This window comes from Mobula birostris, chromosome 1 (genome assembly GCF_030028105.1).
Source record: "Mobula birostris isolate sMobBir1 chromosome 1, sMobBir1.hap1, whole genome shotgun sequence".
In the NCBI taxonomy this organism is placed as follows: Eukaryota; Metazoa; Chordata; class Chondrichthyes; order Myliobatiformes; family Myliobatidae; genus Mobula; species Mobula birostris.
In genome coordinates this window covers 133,710,381-133,733,817 of record NC_092370.1, presented here as the reverse complement: position 1 = coordinate 133,733,817, position 23,437 = coordinate 133,710,381, and the positions used below count along the sequence as shown (strand labels likewise).

General features: G+C 41.6%; 1 protein-coding gene across 2 annotated transcripts in view; it reads right to left on the bottom strand.

Annotated features, from left to right (window-relative positions):
- socs6a (suppressor of cytokine signaling 6a) overlaps positions 1 to 23,437 on the bottom strand; it is an 87,898-nt gene that overhangs the window by 51,436 nt on the left and 13,025 nt on the right. The window contains exon 1 of one of the 2 annotated variants that reach the window (XM_072262563.1): positions 8,906 to 8,979. The exons of the other annotated variant lie outside the window; for it this stretch is intronic. The gene's annotated coding sequence lies outside the window, so the exon portion shown is untranslated. Of the gene's footprint in view, positions 1 to 8,905; positions 8,980 to 23,437 lie in introns of those variants that run through there. 2 annotated transcript variants of the gene reach the window in all.

Genomic DNA, 23,437 nt, shown 5'->3' with positions numbered 1-23,437 from the left:
TCCAGCAACGACCATGGACACCTTCACAGCGATTGCGTAACCACCAACTGCAACTCCAGGCCAGGTCTTTATGTGCTGCTGTTGTGACTCCCGTCTCCCCTTCCCCCACCACCACTCTGCAGCCCCATCTTCCTCAGATCCCACTGTCAACTCCTGGGCCCTCAGAGGCTCCATATTCCTCTCACCCCAACCCTCCCCTCTCCACTGACACCCCCAGCCTCCCCCCTCCCCCCTCTGATCCCAGCTCTCATCTGTGCCGGGTCTTTACCATCCCCTCCGACCTTCAACTGTCGGAGGCAGAACGCTCTGTTCTCAGTAAGGGCCTCACGTTTGTCCCCCTTCGCCCACACCTCAGCCAGTTCCGTGTTCGCCACGATGCGGAACTTTTCTTCCGCCGTCTCCATCTCCGAGCCTACTTCTTCGGCAAGGACTCTTCCACCCCCACTGATGACCCCTTCTCCCGTCTTCAACCCTCCTCTTCTTCATGGACACCTCGCTCTGGTCTTCTGCCTGCTCTGGATCTCTTTATTGCTAATTGCCGACGGGACATCAACCGTCTCGACTTCACCGCACCTTGTCCCCATTCCAACCTCACTCCTTCGGAACGCTCTGCTCTCCACTCCCTCCGCACTAATCCTAACCCTATTATTAAACCCGCCGATAAGGGGGTCTGCTGTTGTAGTCTGGCGTACTGACCTCTACCTTGCCGAGGCACAGCGACAACTCGTGGATACCTCCTCTTATTTACCCCTCGATCGTGACCCCACTAAGAAGCACCAGGCCATTGTCTCCCACACCATCACCGACTTTATCCGCTCAGGGGATCTCCCATCCACTGCTACCAACCTTATAGTTCCCACGCCCCGCACTTCCCGTTTCTACCTCCTACCCAAGATCCACAAACCTGCCTGTCCTGGCCGACCTATTGTCTCAGCTTGCTCCTGCCCCACCGAACTCACTTCTGCATACCTCGACACGGTTTTATCACCCCTTATTCAATCCCTTCCGACCTATGTTCGTGACACTTCTCACGCTCTTAAACTTTTCGATGATTTTAAGTTCCCTGGCCCCCACTGCTTTATTTTCACCATGGATGTCCAGTCCTTATATACTTCCATCCCCCATCAGGATGGTCTCAAAGCTCTACGCTTCTTTTTGGATTCCAGACCTAATCAGTTCCCCTCTACCACCACTCTGCTCCGTCTAGCGGAATTAGTCCTTACTCTTAATAATTTCTCCTTTGGCTCCTCCCACTTCCTCCAAACTAAAGGTGTAGCTATGGGCACCCGTATGGGTCCTAGCTATGCCTGCCTTTTTGTTGGGTTTGTGGAACAATCTATGTTCCGTGCCTATTCTGGCATCTGTCCCCCACTTTTCCTTCGCTACATCGACGACTGCATTGGCGCTGCTTCCTGCATGCATGCAGAACTCGTTGACTTTACTAACTTTGCCTCCAACTTTCACCCTGCCCTCAAGTTTACCTGGTCCATTTCCAACACCTCCCTCCCCTTTCTAGATCTTCCTGTCTCTGTCTCTGGAGACAGCTTATCCACTGATGTCTACTATAAGCCTACTGACTCTCACAGCTATCTGGCCTATTCCTCTTCTCACCCTGTCTCTTGCAAAAATGCCATCCCCTTCTCGCAATTCCTCCGTCTCCGCCACATCTGCTCTCAGGATGAGGCTTTTCATTCTAGGACGAGGGAGATGTCTTCCTTTTTTAAAGAAAGGGGCTTCCCTTCCTCCACTATCAACTCTGCTCTTAAACGCACCTCCCCCATTTCACGTACATCTGCTCTCACTCCATCCTCTCACCACCCCACTAGGAGTAGGGTTCCCCTGGTCCTCACCTACCACCCCACCAGCCTCCGGGTCCAACATATTATTCTCCGTAACTTCCGCCACCTCCAATGGGATCCCACCACTAAGCACATCTTTCCCTCCCCTACTCTCTGCTTTCGGCAGGGATCGTTCCCTACGCAACTCCCTTGTCCATTCGTCCCCCCCCATCTCTCCCCACTGATCTCCCTCCTGGCACTTATCCGTGTAAGCAGAACAAGTGCTACACATGCCCTTACACTTCTTCCCTTACCACCATTCAGGGCCCCAAATAGTCCTTCCAGGTGAGGCAACACTTCACCTGTGAGTCGACTGGGGTGATATACTACGTCCAGTGCTCCCGATGTGGCCTTTTATATATTGGCGAGACCCAACGCAGACTGGGAGACCGCTTTGCTGAACGTCTACGCTCTGTCCGCCAGAGAAAGCAGGATCTCCCAGTGGCCACACATTTTAATTCCACATCCCATTCCCATTCTGACATGTCTATCCACGGTCTCCTCTACTGTAAAGATGAAGCCACACTCAGGGTGGAGGAACAACACCTTATATTCCGTCTGGGTAGCCTCCAACCTGATGGCATGAACATCCACTTCTCTAACTTCCGCTAAGGCCCCACCTCCCCCTCGTACCCCATCTGTTACTTATTTTTATGCACACATTCTTTCTCTCACTCTCCTTTTTCTCTCTCTGTCCCTCTGAATATACCTCTTGCCCATCCTCTGGGTCCCCCCCCACCCCCACCCCCACCCCCCCGTCTTTCTTCCCGGACCTCTTGTCCCATGATCTTCTCGTATCCCCTTTTGCCTATCACCTGTCCAGCTCTTGGCTCCATCCCTCCCCCTCCTGTCTTCTCCTATCATTTTGGATCTCCCCCTCCCCCTCCAACTTTCAAATCCCTTACTCACTCTTCCTTCAGTTCGTCCTGACAAAGGGTCTCGGCCTGAAATGTCGACTGCACCTCTTCCTAGAGATGCTGCCTGGCCTGCTGCGTTCACCAGCAACTTTGATGTGTGTTGCTTGAATTTCCAGCATCTGCAGAACTCCTGTTGTTTATAGAGCTGCAATGTTACTTCGTGGATCTTGAACTTGATTCCCCAAATAATGAGGGCTAACAAAACCAATGCCTTCATTAAGAATGCCTTCTTAAACACCCTATCAATTTGCACAACTTTCAGTGTATCCCTTTCTTCACACAGCTAAGAATTCTGCCATTAACATTGTATTCTGCTTCTGCATTAATCAAATATATTTTTTTATTCTGGTTAGAAAGCTATTAAAAACTGCTTTGTCCTATTTAAACTCTGGACTGAGTATGGCTAGCTGACCAGAAGCCTGATGATATTACAGGTGGTGGGCTCGCTTGAACTGATGCATGAAGTTCTTGCCACAGATTCTGCTAGATCTTTGTGGCAGACTTTTCTCACATTCAGAAGCAAAGTGACAGCTGGCACTATTCATTGCAATTTTTGACTCAATGAATTTTTTATCTGAGTGATTTTTTTCCAGCTATCAGTGCACCAGTCCTAAGATCTGTTTGAATCTATATCACCTGAAATACTTATTATAATTGTGGGTAGCGTAATGCCGTTACAGCACCAGTGAATTGGGATAATTTTTCTGATGCCTGTAAGTAGTTTGTACGTTCTCCCTGTTGTAACGTGAACAATATCACCTGACAGACACTAAAGCTAGTGGACATAGAAGTATTTTATTCAACAAAAACGAGCAACAGGCATAATATTGAGACACTCTTGGAGGAAGAGGCCTCTTGATCCAACATTACATGACTTTTATTATGCTAAAAGGTCAAAAGTAACAGCAGGACAATTCTATAGTTACAATGCTTCCCTTGAATTACATATAGTTCTTACACACTTCCTTCTTCGCACCCACACTGCAGACACGCAAAATTGATTTTAATCAGCACTGCCTGGTTTGCAATCAACTCCATCCACAGAGTTCCAGAAAAACTACTGTTCAGGACTGCATTTTAAAATCAGTCTACAATCTACATTCATGTTTGAAGAGTGGTTGCTGGTGAAGTTAATATTTGCTATATATCCTAACTCCAGAATATTTCCTAACACTCCCCGTGACCATGTAGATTTTCTCTAGATGTTCTGGTTTCCTCCCACATTCCAAAGACATACAGTTAGGGGTAGTAAATTATGAGCATGCTATGTTGGCACCAGAAGTTTGGTGACACTTGTGGGCTGCCCCCAGCACAATCCTTGCTGATTTGATTTGACCCATAGACAGCACCTGAAGTCAGGTCAAGACTACACGTGGAAGGGCATTCAAAGCACTCACCCTGCTCTATGTAAAAAAAACAACTTGCCTCTGACATCCTGCAAACACAAGGAAATCTGCAGATGCTGGACCCAACGTAGACTGGGAGATCGTTTCGCTGAATACCTACGCTCTGTCTGCCACAGAAAACAGGATATCCCAGTGGCCACACATTTTAATTCCACATCCTATTCCCATTCTGATATGTCTATCCACAGCCTCCTCTACTGTCAAGATGAAGCCACACTCAGGTCAGAGGAACAACACCTTATATTCCGTCTGGGTAGCCTCCAACCTGATGGCATGAACATTGACTTCTCTAACTTCTGCTAATGCCCCACCTCCCCCTCTTACCCCATCCGTTATTTATTTATTTACACACATTCTTTTTCTTTCTCTCCTTTTTCTCCCTCTGTCCCTCTCACTATACCCCTTGCCCATTCTCTGGGTTTCCCCCCTCCCCCTTTTCTTTCTCCCTAGGCCTCCTGTCCCATGATCCTCTCATATCCCTTTTGCCAATCACCTGTCCAGCTCTTGGCTCCATCCCTCCCCCTCCTGTCTTCTCCTATCATTTTGGATCTCCCCCTCCCCCTCCCACTTTCAAATCTCTTACTCACTCTTCCTTCAGTTAGTCCTGACGAAGAGTCTCGGCTCGACTGTACCTCTGCCTAGAGATGCTGCCGGGCCTGCTGTGTTCACCAGCAACTTTGATGTGTCTGACATACTGCCTATACTCTCCTCCAATCACCTTAAAATTATGCCCTCTCGTATGAACAACTACTGCTTTGGGAAAAAGTCTCTGGCAAAACACACAATCTATGCCTCTTATCTTGTACATCTCTAAAAAATCATCTTTCATCCGCCTTCACTCTAAAGAGAAAAGCCCAATAAGACATGCAGATATAGAATGTACCTTTATGAAAGGTACATTCAGGAAGTTAAATGCTCCATATTTCAATTTAAACTCACGGAATAAAGCTGCAGGCCAACCAGACTATTCTCAGTTTCTACAGGTTCAAGGCTTTTTATTCTTCCATGCGGCTCTGAGCAACTTACTTTCAGTTTAAGTAACAAAGATTCCACTGCCATTTGGCAAGGTTTCCCAGCAATAAAGCTATTTCAGCATACTATGCATTCATGATAAAATGAACAATTAATAACACAGATGTTGTGCTACAATCAAAAGAAAGCATGACAAAAAAAACACACAAAATTCTCTAAGCTTTTGGAGATCAGCACAAATTTGTATATGAAGTTTTTTCATAGAAACACATTGTTAATATTATTTATGGCATAAACAGATAATCATTACCTTTCCTAAATTACACCAATGATGACACTTCCTTCGTTGGCAACAGAATGCTTTAGAATGATTTCTTGTAATAAAAGATGCTACAATGAACGTATACCTTGATCTCCTTCACATACGCATGTCAGCTTATTCCTGAAAGCCCCATCAGAGGAAGAACTACACTTCTGTTATGTTAAAGTAAAATTATTGTCAAAGTACATATATGTCATCATATACTACCCTGAAATTCATTGTCTTGTAGGTATTTGCATTAGAAAGAAATATAATGGAATCAGTGAAAAGCTACACACAGAGACTGACAAGCAATCAATGTGCAAAAGAAGACAAATTGCAAATACTGGATGGATGGATAGATATTGGATAGATAAATATTAGTTACACTAGCTAGGCTTAAATAGAGTACAGATTCTTATTCTGGATTGTTCTTAGGCAGTCTGTTGGGATAGAGGATAACTTCCTTGCATCCTGGTTTTTGGGTGGCCAATGCAGGAACCAGGGTGCAACTACTTCAAATGGGGCTTAAAGTGTCTGACAGAGCAGTCGGTAAAGTACGACACTACTGCCTTTCAAGCGGGGCATTTCAGATACTGCATCAATAAACTGCTGTCCCAAAAGGTACAAATTAAATTTACTAGAATGGTACCTGGAAAGAGAGACTTCAGAAATGTTAATCTGGGAATCTTCTCATCAGAGAATGTTAAGTACAGATTTTATGAACACTTATACAATCTATGAAGGACTTTGACAGAAAATGATACCTTAGACCTATTCTTGTTCTCAGTTTCTATAAGGCATCATTTATTACATCAATAGGAAACAGAATTAATTTAATGATACACTAGAGTAAAGCACCAAGGAGAATGCACTAGTTTTGGATCACTGTTTGATTCAGAAATGAGAACATTATTTTTTACTTAATAATGTAGATTAAGTCACACGGATGAAAGAAAAATGGAGAGCTATGTAGGAAGGAAGTGTTAGGTTGATCTTTGAATAGGTTGAAAAGTTGAGGCAGCATCATGACCTGAAGAGCCTGTATTGTACTGCAGCGTTCCATCACACATACCAGTTTGAAATACCACTCTGGTAAGCTCATAACACAACAAAGCATTAGAACTGAACTTTCAATTCCCTGTACAGTAGCTTCTTACCTCTCATGCACAATTAATACCAAAACTCTGAATTGTCACAATAAGCTAATGAAAAAGAAAACTTAAAAATAAACATTTCAAAAATAAACTGAATGTCATGCAGGTCTGAGTTTCAGCCAAATTGTCTGGAATCCAGGAAATGCTCAGTGGCTGCAGGGACCAGAATGAGAAGGTCACAGGGCCCTGAGCATTATAATCAACTTTACCTCTATTTATGTATGTATCAGTGTACTTATTAATTAATTACAACTGCACTGACCAATCATTGCTGTGAGCATAAATGTGTTTATTTTTATATATTGGCCTGAAAAATTGTATGGCAACAAAGGCTATGTATGCAAGAGCATTTCAGTTACTGCGTGGCCATGCACCCACAGAGTGTAAAGGGAACAGTGATTATAATCGGGACTGACATTGCATTGCTCAGGATGCCATCCCTCAGATGACCCATATAACCAAATGCCCTCCTACTTGTGAAAATTATTATAAAAGATCCAAGGAAATGCACAACTTCTATTTCTCAATAATGTCCCAGATTTATTAGTCATTACTACAATGCTGTTCAGTAGACTGGACCGCATGGTAGTGTCGTGGTTGGCATAGCACTATTACAGCACTAGTGACATGGGTTCAATTCCCACCACTGTCCGTAAGGAATTCTCCCTGGGACCATGTGGTTTTCCTCCAGGTGCTCCAATTTCCTCCCACATTCCAAAGATGTGCAGGTTAGTAGATTAATTGGTCACATGTTAGTAATTGGGCAGCGTGAACTCGTTGGGTCTGTTATCCTGCCTTACCACAAAATAAATTTTAAAAAATAAGCTTTTCTATCGTGTTTAACATCAGTAAGGGCTGGATCTCCCCAGTGATATAACTGTTACTTTGGTACATCTCCGGGACCCAAAAGGCATTTTATCAACGCACTTCCCTCCTCGAATGATTTCTTTTGCCAACAGAACATTATTTGTGGTTATCATTAGCAGCTCTAGCCGAGATACTTGTAAAATTCATTTAAAGAGAAGAGGTATAATCATGAAGATAGCCCTTAAAGACTAAAAATCAGGAATTAAAAATAGCCAGGGAAGTACTTCAGCCATCACCAGAACCTTTAACTCAAGTGGTCAGAACAAACTGCCGCTAACATCCTTACTCATTATTGGTCACAACGCAGTTTCTGGGGGAACATATGGTGCAGATTTGAACAATATGTCAATTTACTTGGCTCACATGAAAGGATTATTCAAAGTTGCTTTATCTTGAGGGATTTTGCTATGCTTTATAAACACAAACTATTATGTTAAAAAGTTATGTTTCCTGCACAGTTAACAGTTAAAAGGAAAGCTATAACTACAAGCCAACTCCCTCATTACAGCCTGCTCCAAAGGAAAAAAAACAATATGATCTCATTGGAATATGAAAGCATATATTTCACCTGTAGTGACATCAAGATAATCCTAATCCGCCCCTAACTGGTGTTTTGATTGTAAAACTGCAGGGTGTTTTAAATTCTTGGTGTTCTAATTCCCAGCTGCTGATCAGGCCTCAAGTATGCTTTTAATCCTCCCTCAGAGATACAACATAAACAGAAATAACTTTGAAAGACAAATGTTCTGGAATTAAATTCAAAGAGTTTTAAGTTCAGCAACTGTGACCAAATGGAATAAAAATGTGCCACAAACCGGTGATTAGCATGATAAATTATTTACCCCTGCTATATGTTACAAACAACAGAAACACCACTGGGCCAAAAGTCTGATTTTCCAACTGGAAACCACTTCACACTCCAACAATGTGAACGGTCATTATCAACTTCTTTCACCAATCCTGTCAAAGTCCCGGCAGGAGAACCCTCCAGGACCTTCTTGGACCAAGTTACTAAATACTCACATTATCAACCACAGGGTCACACTGTTGCCATTACACATTTGTACAGCCATCTGTCTTATGTGCAAAATTGAAACTTACATCCGAAAAACTAATAACAAATAACTAATGGTAAGGTGGAATAAAAATCAACAATCAAGTATTTCTAAAGAGTTCCAAAAGGCAGATGCTAACGGTACCCACGGGGCGGGGGTATAGCAACCAACTGATTTTTTTTTAAACTTAGTTTCTCATGTTTGTGAACTTAATTTTCTATTTTAGCCGAGTACCACTACCACTAATTTTTTGTTTGAGTAAAACCAAAAATAGAAGCACTCAACCACAAAGGAGTAACCTCTGCTTCAAGCATGAACAGTTCCATATTTTACAAAAGTACCAAAATTAACCACTAGAATACACATGGCCTGATAATATTTCTACCACTTACCCACTTATTTGAAATTCAATACACTGGGATCCAATGCATAAGAGTTTTAAATTTGTTCGCCAAAGGTGTTGTTTTTCAGAGATGTGATATATCAATAGATAGAATCTGCACCGTAAACTCATACCATCCTTTTCTCATTTATATACAACTTCATGCTTATGACAAGCTCATTTACTGCCCACATTTATGTTATAAATCAAACTAAGATTTCCCATTCATCAATCTGAGTCACTCTTATCACTTACCGGAATACAAAACTAAGATGTGTTTACATAACCCTTTGGATCGAACGTTAGGCTTAGTCCACACTAAGTGCTGTACTCACAATTCCAACACTTTGAGTCACCAGATATTAATCTGTAAGATGTTTGCACAAAACAGCACAGCTAATAGCAACTGTGTGTAACAGAAGCAAGATCCTTGCTACAACATACTCACTGGGACAATAGTTAGAAAAAGACTTTCATTTATATAGCACATGGCATTTACTTTTCAGCCAATGTATTCTCAAGTCATCATTGCTAACACAGTAAATGCAGCAGCCAATTTGCATGGAACAAACTCCCACCAACAGCAACACGGTAATCACCATCTGTTTTAGTAATATTAATTGAGGAATGAATAATGGCTTGGATTTACTTTAAACTCATAGGTTCCTACATTATATCAAAATGAGAAGACATAACCACAATTCAACATCTCACAAAAGGCAGTGATCAACATTCCACTGTAGTTTCTCTAGATTATTGTACTCAGAAGAATCCTACCAATTGAAACACAGCCGATACTCTGATACTAGGGGCAAAATAGTCAGGTTACATAGATAAATGTTCCATTCTCTTGAATATCGAAGATTAAGTGGCGATTGAACTCTAAAGCAGTTAGACAGATTTTATATGATAGAGGGAATCTAATCCTTAGATTTGAGACTCCAGAACAAAGAAGCATAACCTGTTGAAGGGTGAGATGTTGAAAAAAGACTTTGCACAGAGTGATAGAAATCTGGACCTCTGTCCAGTGAAAAATTATATGATCAAGCACACTTATGCCACAATGTTTTTCAATATGATAATGCAATTAAATTTGCAGAAACTTTTTAAAACATTGAGAATATTCCAATAGTTGCTTTACTTAGGATGCTTTTGGCCTATTTTTGAGTTTTCAGATTGTCGTATTTGACCGTATTATATTACCAGTTTTAATTGAACCATGAATTCTTGATGAAGGTTTTCTATGCCACTACCTGTCCATTTGCGATGTCTACTCTTTTGTTTAGTTCTTTTTTTAAAAATTAAAATCACAATCTCGGTTCCAGCTATGCCATCACTCATCCTTTCTGGACTCTCCCCAACAGGAATACATAAGCTCACTGGATTCCAAAACTAAAATTAGCCAGTTAAACAGGGATGAAGGCCCAAATCAAGAAAACCTTCCTACTTGAAAGGGATGTGGAAACAGATTCAAGTAAAAACCTTCAAGACAATGTCTTAAGGGATAACAAGTGGAGGTAAAAGATCAGAGAAGTAGAGCTACTTATAAACACAAGTGATTCTGCAGATGCTGGAAACTCAGAACAACACACGGTTTGGGCTGAGACTCTTGGTCAGTCAACGATTTGGGCTTCATCAATTGTCTGTTTATTCCTCTCCAGAGATGTTGCCTGACCTGCTGAGTACCTCAAGTATTTTGTGTTGCAGTAGATCGACTTATGTTTTTCAAAGAGATGGCACAGAACAATGGACCACATTTTCTATTATATGGCATCATATTATGTTGCTAATAATTGCTGCAAAATAGGCTACTTAAAGGGTGGCATAAGGAATCTGATGTGATTATAAGAACCGATGATAATAAAGCTTTAAAAGGCCTGATTATGCCATGGGAAAACAAAAGAATGCCTGCACAATGGAATTTAACTCAAGGCCCATTGGTTCAGCAACTGAGCTTCAGAAGTCTCAATAAAATGTGTTTATCATACAATTTCACATTTTGACAGAACATTTATAACAAGAGCTTAGAGAAACACACTTGATATAGACTATGCAACTACAAGAAGTGACAGACAGTAATCACTAGCAATAACAGGGTTTCAGTTTACAATCCAAAAGCAGCCTGCGGCCCAATCAACTGCATTATAATTAGTTAATGAACATTTGAAGATTATCACATTCAAATGATAACGTGAAGCCTGGAGTCATTACTAAGCTGATCTATTATTTATTACCATTACTTGAACAGACTAACTGGCAGACACTCAAGGAGGCTACCACAAATAGAACAGACACAGATCTTGAGGAATATGCCTCATCTGTCAGAAGCAACATTAGTAAGTGTGTAGATGACTTTGGTACCTCAAGAATGGGCAGCTCACAGCCCATCCAGAAGCACCGGCTGAATGCAGAGATGCGCTCCCTAGTAAAGGCCTGGCTCGCAGCCTTCTAGTCCGGTGACAGAACAGCTCTCAGAGCAGCCTGGAGAAGACAGTCTGCACAAAAGAAATTCAGGAAAACTTGTCTGATAACCATCCCTGGGTATGTGGCTGGGTGTCAAGGGCATTACTGACTACACAAAGAAAATCAGCGTCGACTGAACCAGTGATGCCCCCCTCTCCAATGCTCTACCAACTGTTATGCATGCTTCGAGGCACGCAACACAATGCCAGATACAAAAGCCATCCTCCTCCCCTGTGAGCAGCCACTATCTGTGACAGCAGCAGACGTGACAGGGACTGTGTAGAATCAACCCCTGTAAGGCGGCTGAGCCAAACAACATCCCGGAGGGGTGCACAACAGCTCACTGACTTCTTCATGGACATCGTCTCCCTCCTGATCATCCTCAAAATGGGTGTCCTTGCAGCACAGTGTGCTGAGCCCATTTTGTTCACGTATGACTGCATGGCCAAAGACAAGAGCAATCACATTGTCAAGTTCACTGATGACAGGACAGTGGTCAGACTCATCACCAACAACGATGAGACAGCCTACAGAGAGGAGGTGGAAGAGCATGAGGCTTGGCGCCAGGCAAATAACCTCTTCCTTAATGTCAACAAGACAAAAGAGATGGTTATCGACTTCAGAAGAACTCACACCATTTACATCCCTCTTTATATTGGTGACACAGCAGTGAAAACTGTAAGTAGTTTCAAACTCCTGGGAGTACACATCACACACATCCTCTCATGATCCCAGTAGTTAAGAAATCTCACCAACAACTCTACTTTCTGACGAGGCTGAAGACAGCCAGACTATGCACATCAATACGCACATCATTCTACAGATGCGCAGTAGCAAGCATTCCAACAAGCTGCATCACTGCATGGTTTGGAAACTGCACTGTGGCAGACAGGAAGACTCTACAACAGGTAGTCAAAATTGCCCAATGCACTACTGGCACCTGCCTACCCACTATCAAGGACATATGTACAGAAAAGGTGTCAGAAAAGGGCCAGTAACATCATGAAGGACCCCCACATCCAGCTCATGGACTGTTTGTCCCACTCCCATCAGGGCAGAGGCTACGTAGCATTGACACCAGGACCACCAGACTCAAAAACAGATACTTTCAACACCTCTACCCACTAACTCTACCCTCTATCACTACTTTTATTTCCCGTCAGGCACTTTATGTATATTCTAGCCTCACTTTATGGACATACAATCAATCTACGTCTATAAGCTATCTTATGTATTTACATTTATTGCATTTTTTAAATTATTATTGTGTTCATTATACTTTGTGGGTTATTTTGTGGGTTTTTTTGTGTTGTGCCGGATCCGGAGTAACAATTATTTCATTCTCCTTGCGCTTGTAATAATATTGAATTCTTGAATTAACTTGAAAATTCTTACCATAATATAAAGGAATTTAACTACTAAAATTACACATCATTCTCAGGGCTAAAGCTGTCATCATCATCGAGGACACTTTCAATGGGTGATGCCTCAATAAGGCGGTATCCATCTTTAAGGACCCTCACCATCCAGGACATGACCCGTTCTCAAAGTTCAAAGTAAAATTTATTATCATTGTACAAACATGTCACCACATGCTTGAATCAGTTATGAAAGATGTGATAACAGCACATTTGGAAAGCGGTGAAATCACCGGACAAAGTCATCATGGATTTATGAAAGGAAAATCATGTCTGACGAATCTCATAGAATTTTTTGACGATGTAACTAGTAGAGTGGATAGGGGAGAACCAGTGGTTGTGGTATATTTGGATTTCAAAAGGTTTTGACAAGGTCCCACACAGGAGATTAGTATGCAAACTTAAAGCACACGGTATTGGGGGTATGGTATTGATGTGGATAGAGAATTGGTTGGCAGACAGGAAGCAAACAGTGGGAATAAATGGGACCTTTTCAGAATGGCAGGCAGTGACTAGTGGGGTACTACAAGGCTCAGTGCTGGGACCCCAGTTGATTACAATATATATTAATGATTTAGACGAGGGAATTAAATGCAGCATCTCCAAATTTGCGGATGACACAAAGCTGGGCGGCAGTGTTAGCTGTGAGGGGGATGCTAAGAGAATGCAGGGTGACTTGGATAGGTTAGGTGAGTGGGCAAGTTCATGGCAGATGCAATTTAATGTGGATAAATGTGAGGTTATCAACTTTGGTGGCAAGAACAGGAAAACAGATTATTATCTGAATGGTGGCCGATTAGGAAAAGAGGAGGTGCAACGAGGCCTGGGTGTCATTGTACACGAGTCATTGAAAGTGGGTTTGCAGGTACAGCAGGCGGTGAAAAAGGCAAATGGTATGCTGGCATTCATAGCAAGAGGATTCGAGTACAGGAGCAGGGAGGTACTACTGCAGTTGTACAAGGCCTTGGTGAGACCACACCTGGAGTATTGTGTGCGGCTTTGGTCCCCTAATCTGAGGAAAGACATTCTTGCCATAGAGGGAGTACAAAGAAGGTTCACCAGATTGATTCATGGGATGGCAAGACTTTCATATGAAGAAAGACTGGATGAACTAGGCTTGTACTCATTGGAATTTAAAAGATTGAGGGAGGATCTGATTGAAACGTATAAAATCCTAAAGGGATTGGACAGGCTAAAAGGCAGGAAGATTGTTCCCGATGTTGGGGGAGTCCAGAACGAGGGGTCACAGTTTAAGGATAAAGGGGAAGCCTTTTAGGACCGAGATTAGGAATAACTTCTTCACACAGAGAGTGGTGAATCTGTGGAATTCTCTGCCACAGAAAACAGTTGAGGCCAATTCATTGGTTGTATTTAAGAGGGAGTTAAATATGGCCCTTGTGGCTACGGGGATCAGGGGGTATGGAGGGAAGGCTGGTGCAGGGTTCTGAGTTGGATGATCAGCCATGATCATACTGAATGGTGGTGCAAGCTCGAAGGGCCGAATGGCCTACTCCCGCACCTATTTTCTATGTTTCTATGTTTCATACAACCCAGAGATTAGTTTTCTACTGGCATACTTAACAAATCTATAGAACAGTAACTGCAAACAGGATCTATAAACTGTAAACAAACTGCTTACAGATAATAAATAAATGGCAATAAATAATGAGCATAAAATGACATGGTAAGACTCGTTAAATAAGTATAGCTTTGTTCAAGAGCCTGATGGTTGAGGGGTAGCGACTGTTCTTGAACTTGGTGGCGTGAGTCCTGAGGTTCTTGTATCTTCTATCTGATGGCAGCAGCAAGAAAAGACTGTGGCGTCGGAGTTGAGCATCTTTGCATCAGGGAGCAGATGGAGGAACCTGAAGCACACACTCAATACTTTAACAACAGCTTCTTCTCCTCTCCGTCAGATTTTTGAACAGATCATGAAACACTAACTCCATGACAGACCGTCAGTGATAATCAAAGTGATTGATTTTGCAAAACACTTCAAAACTGTAACGTAACCCTGCACTGTGTTGTCCAAATAGAGCCGTCAAAAAATTACCAAAACTCTAAACAAGAAACAGAAAAGGCTTGAATGGGATAGAAGCACATTATGTGTTGCTATAAGAACATTCAAAAGCACATGTCAAGAGTTTTGAAATATAGTCATGTGAACCCTATGACTCCAAGGTCCCAAAAATACACAGGATGTATACCCAAATCTATTGGGTAGAACTCTCCTAATCATTAATACCCACCTAACCACAGAAACAAAGGATCATTTTTTTTCCACAAATGCCTGCAACTGCAATACTCATCAATGTATCAGCCTACCTCATTGTACTCAGCTTCTGGCTTGGCAGTAATCCTGTTAGTTGAGCTCCAAATGGCTGACCCTCCCTCCCGTTCAAAGCGAAGAACGACCTGAGGTTCGGACAATTTGAGCGCCAGGCCAGAGTGAAATGGTCACGATGTTGGGGTCAGAGGCGAGAGACGGGCCGGTTTGGCTCACTGCACTGCTGGGTTCACTTGTCTCTGTGCTGGACTGAGGCTATGGCCTGAAACTAGTGGACTTCTGGTTGCAGTGATGCCTAGCTTTGTGAATTGTTATCACTTACTTCTATTGTTTGCATGATCTGTGTTTTTGTTCTTTCTCTGCACACTGGACTTACTTTGTTTTTAATGGATTCCATTGGGGTTCTCTGGTTCCTGGCTGCCTGTAAGGAGGTGAATCTCAAGGTTGTATACAGCGCTGAAAAAGGAGGAATCTGATTGGAAAGGAGAGTGGATCATGGGAGAAAGGGGAGGAGGAGGTACCCCAGAGGGAGGTGATAGGCAGGTGAGAAGCAGAGAAAGTTTCAGAGGGAAGCCAGAATATGGAATGGAAAAGGAGAGAAGGGGGAAGGGGGAGAAATTACCACAAGTTGGAGAAATCAATAAGGTTGGAGGCTATCCAAACGGAAAATGGAGTTGTTCCACCAACCTGAGAGTGGCAGCATCACGGCAGTAGAGGAGGCCATGGACCGACATGATGAAATGGGAATGGGGAGTAGAATTAGAATGGCTGGCTTTTGGGCCTTCTCCTCAGGCAGTCTGTTGGGCTTGAGGATGATTTGATTTCACACAATTTCTTTGGAAATGAACACAGTAATATACAAATTTTTTTAACAAGAGCCAGTCACCACAGTTCACACAGATCCCCTAGGTTCTGGAAAACAAACCAACATCAACATTCTCTCCCAGAACACCATCTCTAACATTGACACCCCCATTACACTCACCAGGCCTCGTCATTTAGATGCTAAAACCAGATTCATAAAACTGCGCTCTACTTCAGGTTCTATAGTAGGAAGAGATTATGTTGCAGTCAAAGGAAAAGATTCAAGGACATTCTGGGAAGTTTCTTGAAAAAAATACAATGACCCAAACTACTCATGGGAATTTCAAGCCCGTGACACTCAAAATGAAGAAACAGCATTTGGTATTAAAATCCCGAAGTTCATGCCTTGGGGGTACACAGCATAACAGAATAATAACATAACACACCAGCATTAATAACATAAGTACCACTTCATCTTTCAACCCACTGCTTACCGGCATCTCCTTAAAATATTACTCAAGTATTACAGAAATGTTAAATACACAACAGCTACCTTCAAATTTTTGATAGTTCCTGAGTTGTTCAAGTAGTTTCATTTTCACTACTGACCATTTCTGGCATCCCAAAGCCTGAAAGCTTGACACTGTAGTGAGCAAACCAGTTCAGAACTGTCTTGCTGCTCTTTCCTCTCCAACTATCAGAGAAAACAAACACTGCTTTTTGACAAAAAACACATGCAACTGGCGCTACTTAAAAACTATTCCCTCGAAGTACAGTGTAGCGTCCAACAGCCACACGTGCCCACAACTGATACTAGTTAGAACCAGTTCTGCAAAAGTCTCCTGCTCCAATTAAGCAGCATAGTATCCCAAATAAATGAAGGAAAGGAATCCTGGCAATTTTCTTTTAGTTTTGGTACTTTAAGAGTTATCCCAATCAAGCAGTTGCCCCTATTAACCAATGGCCAAATTAACCGGAATCCAAAGTACTTTGAAGTATTAGGTGCTCTTACAACAACTTATAAACTTTTTTTGCCAAATATGTCAGGAATAATTATATAAAATTGAAATATACTATCATTTTTCTCACCATCTTTTTCCAATGTACTTAAAAACTTGGGGTGTGGAAAGAACTGTAGTTCTTGCTTACCTATGCCTTCCATAGAAGTAACCATACTAACTAAAGCAGCTGAGAAATTGTAACACATACAAAAATGCTGGAACAATTCAGCACGTAAGATAGCAGTCATGGAGAGGAATAAGCAGTTGATGTTTTTTTATGCTGAGACCCTTCATCGTGACCTGAAATGCCTTGGCCCGAAATGTTGACTGTTTATTCCACTTCATAAGTGTTGCCTGACCTGCTGAGTTCCTTCAGCATTCTGCGTGTGTTTCTCAAGATTACCAGCAACTGCAGAATCTCTTGTGTTTATGAACATTTGTAATGATATGACAATGACAGTAGTGAAATAAAAACTTACATATGAGTAGCATCTTTCATGGCCTCAGATTTGATGACTCAGGCACCTCTCAGTGGACAGAAACCTCAACACTATTATGGACTTGATATTGAATTTCAGTCCACAACTTTTAAATGACTTTCTAGTCTCAACTAGTAACAATGATGCTGCCTAAAAAGAGAAAAAAATACCAGGTTGCAACATGCTTTGCATTGCCTTCAAAAATTTTTTACTTGTTAGCTAAATGTCCCGTTAGGAGATGTCCAGATGCTGCCACCCCAATTCTTTTGGTCAAATGATGCAGTATAATTTTGCACAATTATTGTGCCAAAACTGGTTAAAAAAGTTACAATAAATTCATGGTAGAAAAAGATAGAGTCCCACAAAGTAGGGATCCTACACATCTGAAGTGAAAGAAATGTTAATCTGGGTAGGATTTGTGGCTGTGGCAATCAATGCACAAAAATATTCTCTGATTAACAAATGAACAATAAGCTCTCCACAATGGAAAAATACAGTGAAGTTGCTGGAATTGACTTCCAATTTAAAGATTCCACATGCACCAGCTTCCCACTTTCAGACAAGGGATTTTTAAAGAAATACATTAAGATCATTTAGGGATAAATTTACAACAGTTGAATCAACCAATCCCAGAGGAGCTACATTTAGCGTTAGATTCAAGATTCAATCTATTGTTTGTTTTATCAACCCAGACTGTAAATGGCAAAGAGGCAAAGTATAAACAGAAAAAAAATGCAAAGCAATATTAAATTAGTAAGGATAAGAGACTCAAAATAATTATCATGATTTCCAATCTGAATTGCTGTCACCTGATATGCATTGAAGAGGAATAATACTAGCACATTTTCATTCCTATTATGGCGCAAGTTTGTAAAAGAAACCAACTATACAGCAATAAGTTCATAAATATTGCAATAGCTAATATAGATTACAAATAAAACCTGTACTTCCACAATTTATGCCGTTGAAATTCTGCAGTGCCACTACATTTCCTACATTTTGTGCGCAATTCAATTTTCACAGTAAACAATCTATCATTGATTATCAACCACAATATCATTCCTTTAAGCTCAGCACACAGAATATCTCTGTGCTCCCAAGGAAAAACAGATTGCTCTGGATGCCTCTTATCCCTTGCACTTCAATTAAATGGCTTAGGCAGCAAAATCAAAGATGCTCCCAGCACTGCAGAAAGTGATTTCTTCCGTTCGGATACACTACTTCTGCCAAGCTAATAATCATGCATGATCATCTCCATGTGTATAATGCTCCACAATGATCTGAATCAAAGCATATGAAGTGTCAACATGGGAACAGAAACCACAATGAAGTTACTATTATAGTTCACTGGTACATTCAGCAGGCAAGGGACAACCGGACTTGGTCAAACAAATTGATCACTGTTTTCTGCCCAGATTGTATGGAATACTTGTATATTTTATTGCAGTCAATCAATATACTCCCCACCACACATCTATAGAAGTCTGTCAAAGTTTTAGATAGTATGCCAAATTGTCGCAAACTTCTGAAGAAGACAGCTATATTTGAATAAGTCCGTTTTAAAACTGTACTAATCACTTTTAGAATTAAGTTAACATTACAATATCCTTACAATTGCTGAAGTGGCTAAGGGGAAGGCCTGATAACTGCCTGGCTTCCTTTGCCAATGTAAAGTCTAATATAAGATAAATCTACAGTTGGAGGAAAGGCAAAATATTTTGGTTGGTTAAAGGTACTTAATTCTAGTCAAAAATGGCCCAACGCATCACTGGCACCAGCCCATCCTCCACCAAGGACAAGTATACAGAAAGGTACCCGAAAAGGGCCAGTAACATCATGAAGGATTCAACACACCCTGCTCATGGACTGTTTGTCCCACTCCAGTCAGGGAATAGGCTATGTAGCATCCGTGCCAGTACCACCAGAGTCAAAAACAGTGAAACTGATCACCGCCTCCACCCACCAATTCCACCACCACTTTTTTTATTTCTTTATGTACACTTTATGTACAACCTAGTCTCACTTTATGGACATACAAGCAATGTATATAAGCTATCTTATATAATTATATTTATTGAGTTTTTTTTCTAATTGTTACTGTGTTATCTTCTGTGGCTTTTTTGTGCTGCAATGGATCAGCAGTAACAATTATTTTGTTCCTCTTACACTTCTGTACAGGAAATGATATTAACCAATCCTGAATTTTGATTAGTTTATAAATTAGGGTTATCAAGAACACCAACTACCTCACCATTTTCAACATATTTCACTATATTTTATAATTAATAATCGAGGAGGAAGTACAGAGGCCTTAGGTCCCACAACAGCAGGTTCAGGAACAGTTATTACCTTACAACCATCAGGCTCCTGAACCAGCATGGGTAACTTCACTCACCTCAACACTGAACGAATGCACAACCTATAAAGGACTCTACAACTCATGTTCTCAAAATTATTTTTTATTTATTCATTATTACTGTTAGTTTTATATTTGCACTGTTTGACTTCCTTTGCACACTGGCTTTTGCCCATCTTTGTGTGCAGTATTTCACTGACTCTGTTGTGTATCGACTGTGAATGCCTGCAAGGAAATGAATCTCAGGGACATTTACTATATGCACTTTTATAATACTTATTTTGAACTTTGAGTCATCCTTACAGTCACTCCAAGGAAGACTGCCAACCTCTGTACAATATTGTGTTGAAAAGTGAAGTGAGACTGCTGTTTTCTCAATTTAAAAGCCTCAAGAAAATATCAGTGGATTCAATACCACCGCTTAGTAATATAATTTGTTTTTTTTTAAATAAAATGAGAGTATATTCAAAGTTTAAACAGAATAACCCATATTTCCCATGAAAAAAATCCTCCTAGTCAGGAAAAGAGATTGTTAATTTTGCAGCAAGTGTAGCATGATACTTTCAATACCAAATTCAATCTCAAAGCAGATTAGGCTCTTATAAAATGACTATAATAGATGATACCTCCATGAGTTATATAAATATACTCAGGGACCAGGCTATTTTTAAAACTGCTGAGCAAGCCAAGAGCTTAAGTGCATTTTTCTTTGAAGTACCTCTCCATACTTAGTGGCCACTCTATTAGGTACAACTGTACTGCTACTCGTTAATGCAAATAACTAATCAATCATGTGGTGGTAATTCAATGCATAAAAGCATGCAAACATGGTCAAGAGATTCAGTCAACACACACAAAAAATGCTGGTGAACACAGCAGACCAGGCAGCATCTATAGGAAGAGGTACAGTCAACGTTTCGGGCCAAGACCCTTCGTCAAGAGATTCAGTTATTGTTCAGATCGAACGACAGAATGGGAAAGAAATGTCATCTAAGTGACTTTGACTGTGGAATGATGGTGCCAGATGGGGAGGTTTAAGCATCTCAGAAACTGCTGATCTCCTGGGATTTTCATGCACAACAGTCTCTAGAGTTGACAAAGAATGAAGCAGAAAACACAAAAAAAATCCAGTGAGCTGCAGTTCTGTGGGTGAAAATGCCTTGTTAACGGGAAAGGTTGGAGGCGAATGGCCAGACTGGTTCAAGCTGACAGGAAGGCGGCAGTAACTCAAATAACCTTAAGACTATAAGACCATAAAACAAAGGAGTAGAAATCGGCCATTCGGCCCATCGCATCTGCTCTGCCATTTTATCATGAGCTGATCCTTGCATTACAACAGTGGTGTGCAAAATAACATCTCTGAATACAGAAAACATTGAAGCTATAGCAGCAGAAAACTACACTGGGGTGAAAATGGCACCTAATAATGTGGCCACTGATTAAAAATGCTTCTCCTTATTTCCTCAATGATTGCCCCACATCTTCACCGAGTCCATCATCACGGGCACCCTGAGCGTGCAGGTTAGACATTAAAACAATGAAGCCTGGTCTCCTTACCAAGATAACAAATTACTTGCTCTCTGATTTCTCACTTCCCCAAGGGCACATGGTCAAAACTGGCAATGTGGTGGCAAAAAAGTAATCACACTAGCACAACTGCTGCTGCAAAGCGCCACAATCCAAGTAAATCCTTGTTAAGGCGATTCATTACATGGAAAGGAAACTATACTTGGCCATCAGCAATAAGGTCAAAGCTTACCCTGTTCTAGTCCCATAGGTTAGTTCAGTTGACCCACCATTTGTACAGGGTGTCCACCACTAATCGGGAATGATTGGAACCTCTACAGTGCTGGATTAGTGATTTTGCTGAATCACAGGTGGTTAGGTTACGATTAAATAAATAAACACCTCTAACCCATTTGATGATCACCTCACCCTTGGATAAAGAAGAAAAAAAAACAACAAATGAAAAGCAATTCTTTCACAAATTCCTATACTGGTCTGCCAGAATCAACTGTACTCAGCAGCTGCTTCATAAGCAGGGAGCAATATTTAGCCTTCAAAGAGCTAATATGCCATTGTCCAGGGATTGAATTAATGACGTACAGTTAGGTGGCAGGTAGATACTATACACATTATTCTTTACCAAGAGTTTGGCTTTTGGATGCGCAGAGCAATTATCTAAAATCAGCAGTAGCTTAAAATTTGTGTCCAGACCATCAGAGTCACAGAGGGATGCTTCTGGAATAAAGATCATTCCAACGTAAGCAACACACACAAAGTGCTGGAGGAACACAGCAGGCCAGGCAACATCTATGGTAAAAATTACAGTCGACGTTTCGGGCTGAAACCCTTCATCAGGACTGAAGAAAAGAAACTGAGTAGATTTGAAAGGTGGGGGAAGGGGAGAGAGAAACACCTGGCAATAGGTGAAACAGAGGGGGAAGGGTGAAGCAAAGAAGCTGACTGGTGAAAGAGACAGAAGGCCATGGAAGAAGAAAGAGGGGGGGGGAACGCACCAGAGTGGGCGATGGGCGGGCAAGGAGATAACATGAGGGAGGGACAGAGGGATGGGAAATAGTGATGGGGGGGGTAGAGGCATTACAGGAAGTTTGAGAAATTGATGTTCATGCCATCTGGTTAGAGGCTACTCAAACGGAATATAAAGTATTGCTCCTCCAACCTAAGTGTGGCCCTATCCTGACAGTGGTGGAGGCCATGGATGGGCATATTGGAATAGGAATGGGAAATGGAATTAAAATGGGTGGCCACTGGGAGATCCCGCTTGTTCTGGCAGATGCTCAGCGAAGCGGAATCCCAAGCTATATCGGGTCTCATCGATGTAGAAGAGGCCACACCGGGTGCACCGAACACAATATATGACCCCAACAGACTCACAGGTGAAGTGTTGCCTCACCTGGAAGGACTGTTTGGGGCCATGAATGGTAGTGAGGGAGTCATCTACTGTATTTTTTTCCATACATGCTGCCTGGCCTGCTGAGTTCCTCCAGCATTTTGTATGTATTGCTTAGATTTCCAGCACCTGCAGATATCCTCTTGTTTGTCATTCCAATGCAATGTCAGTTGTAATGCATCCTTTTTTGTTGGCATGATAATTTACTGGAAACTGCTTTGAAAGCTCTGGGATTTCAACTTTTGCTGATGACTAACAACTTACACCTGTGGGTTCCTGCAGCCCAACACAATGACACGATCTTTGGATGCTTTCTAGCCTGTTGGCAATTCTTCATCCTCGGTAGTCCACATTCGTCTTGGAGTACAACGCCAATATAACGCGGTTTCGTCCGCATTGCAGACTGACTCAGGACCTAAATTTTCATCAGAAACTAACTTAGCAAACCCAGCAGCTGCTTCCTTCTCTGCTGAACATGTTTCACAACACACTGCACAAAATGTTATGCTATGTCACTGCTTGAAACACTGAAGCCACCCTTCACTGTAGTCACACTCATAATCCAGTCCTAATTCTTCATGACAAAATTTTGCTTGCTCATTCACCATGTCTCCTGACAGTTCTACCTTCACTGATGTGGATTTAAACCACTTTATGAGAACTTGATCTAGTTCTGAACATCTTCCATCTTTCATCTTTCATTGTTTTCCTTATGGACATCTGTTTTTTTTGATTTGCTGTCAGCAAAGAACTGAAGCAACTTTTCTTTTTGTTTCTTTATATCATAAACTGTGGAAGAGCCAATGTTATACAAGTCACA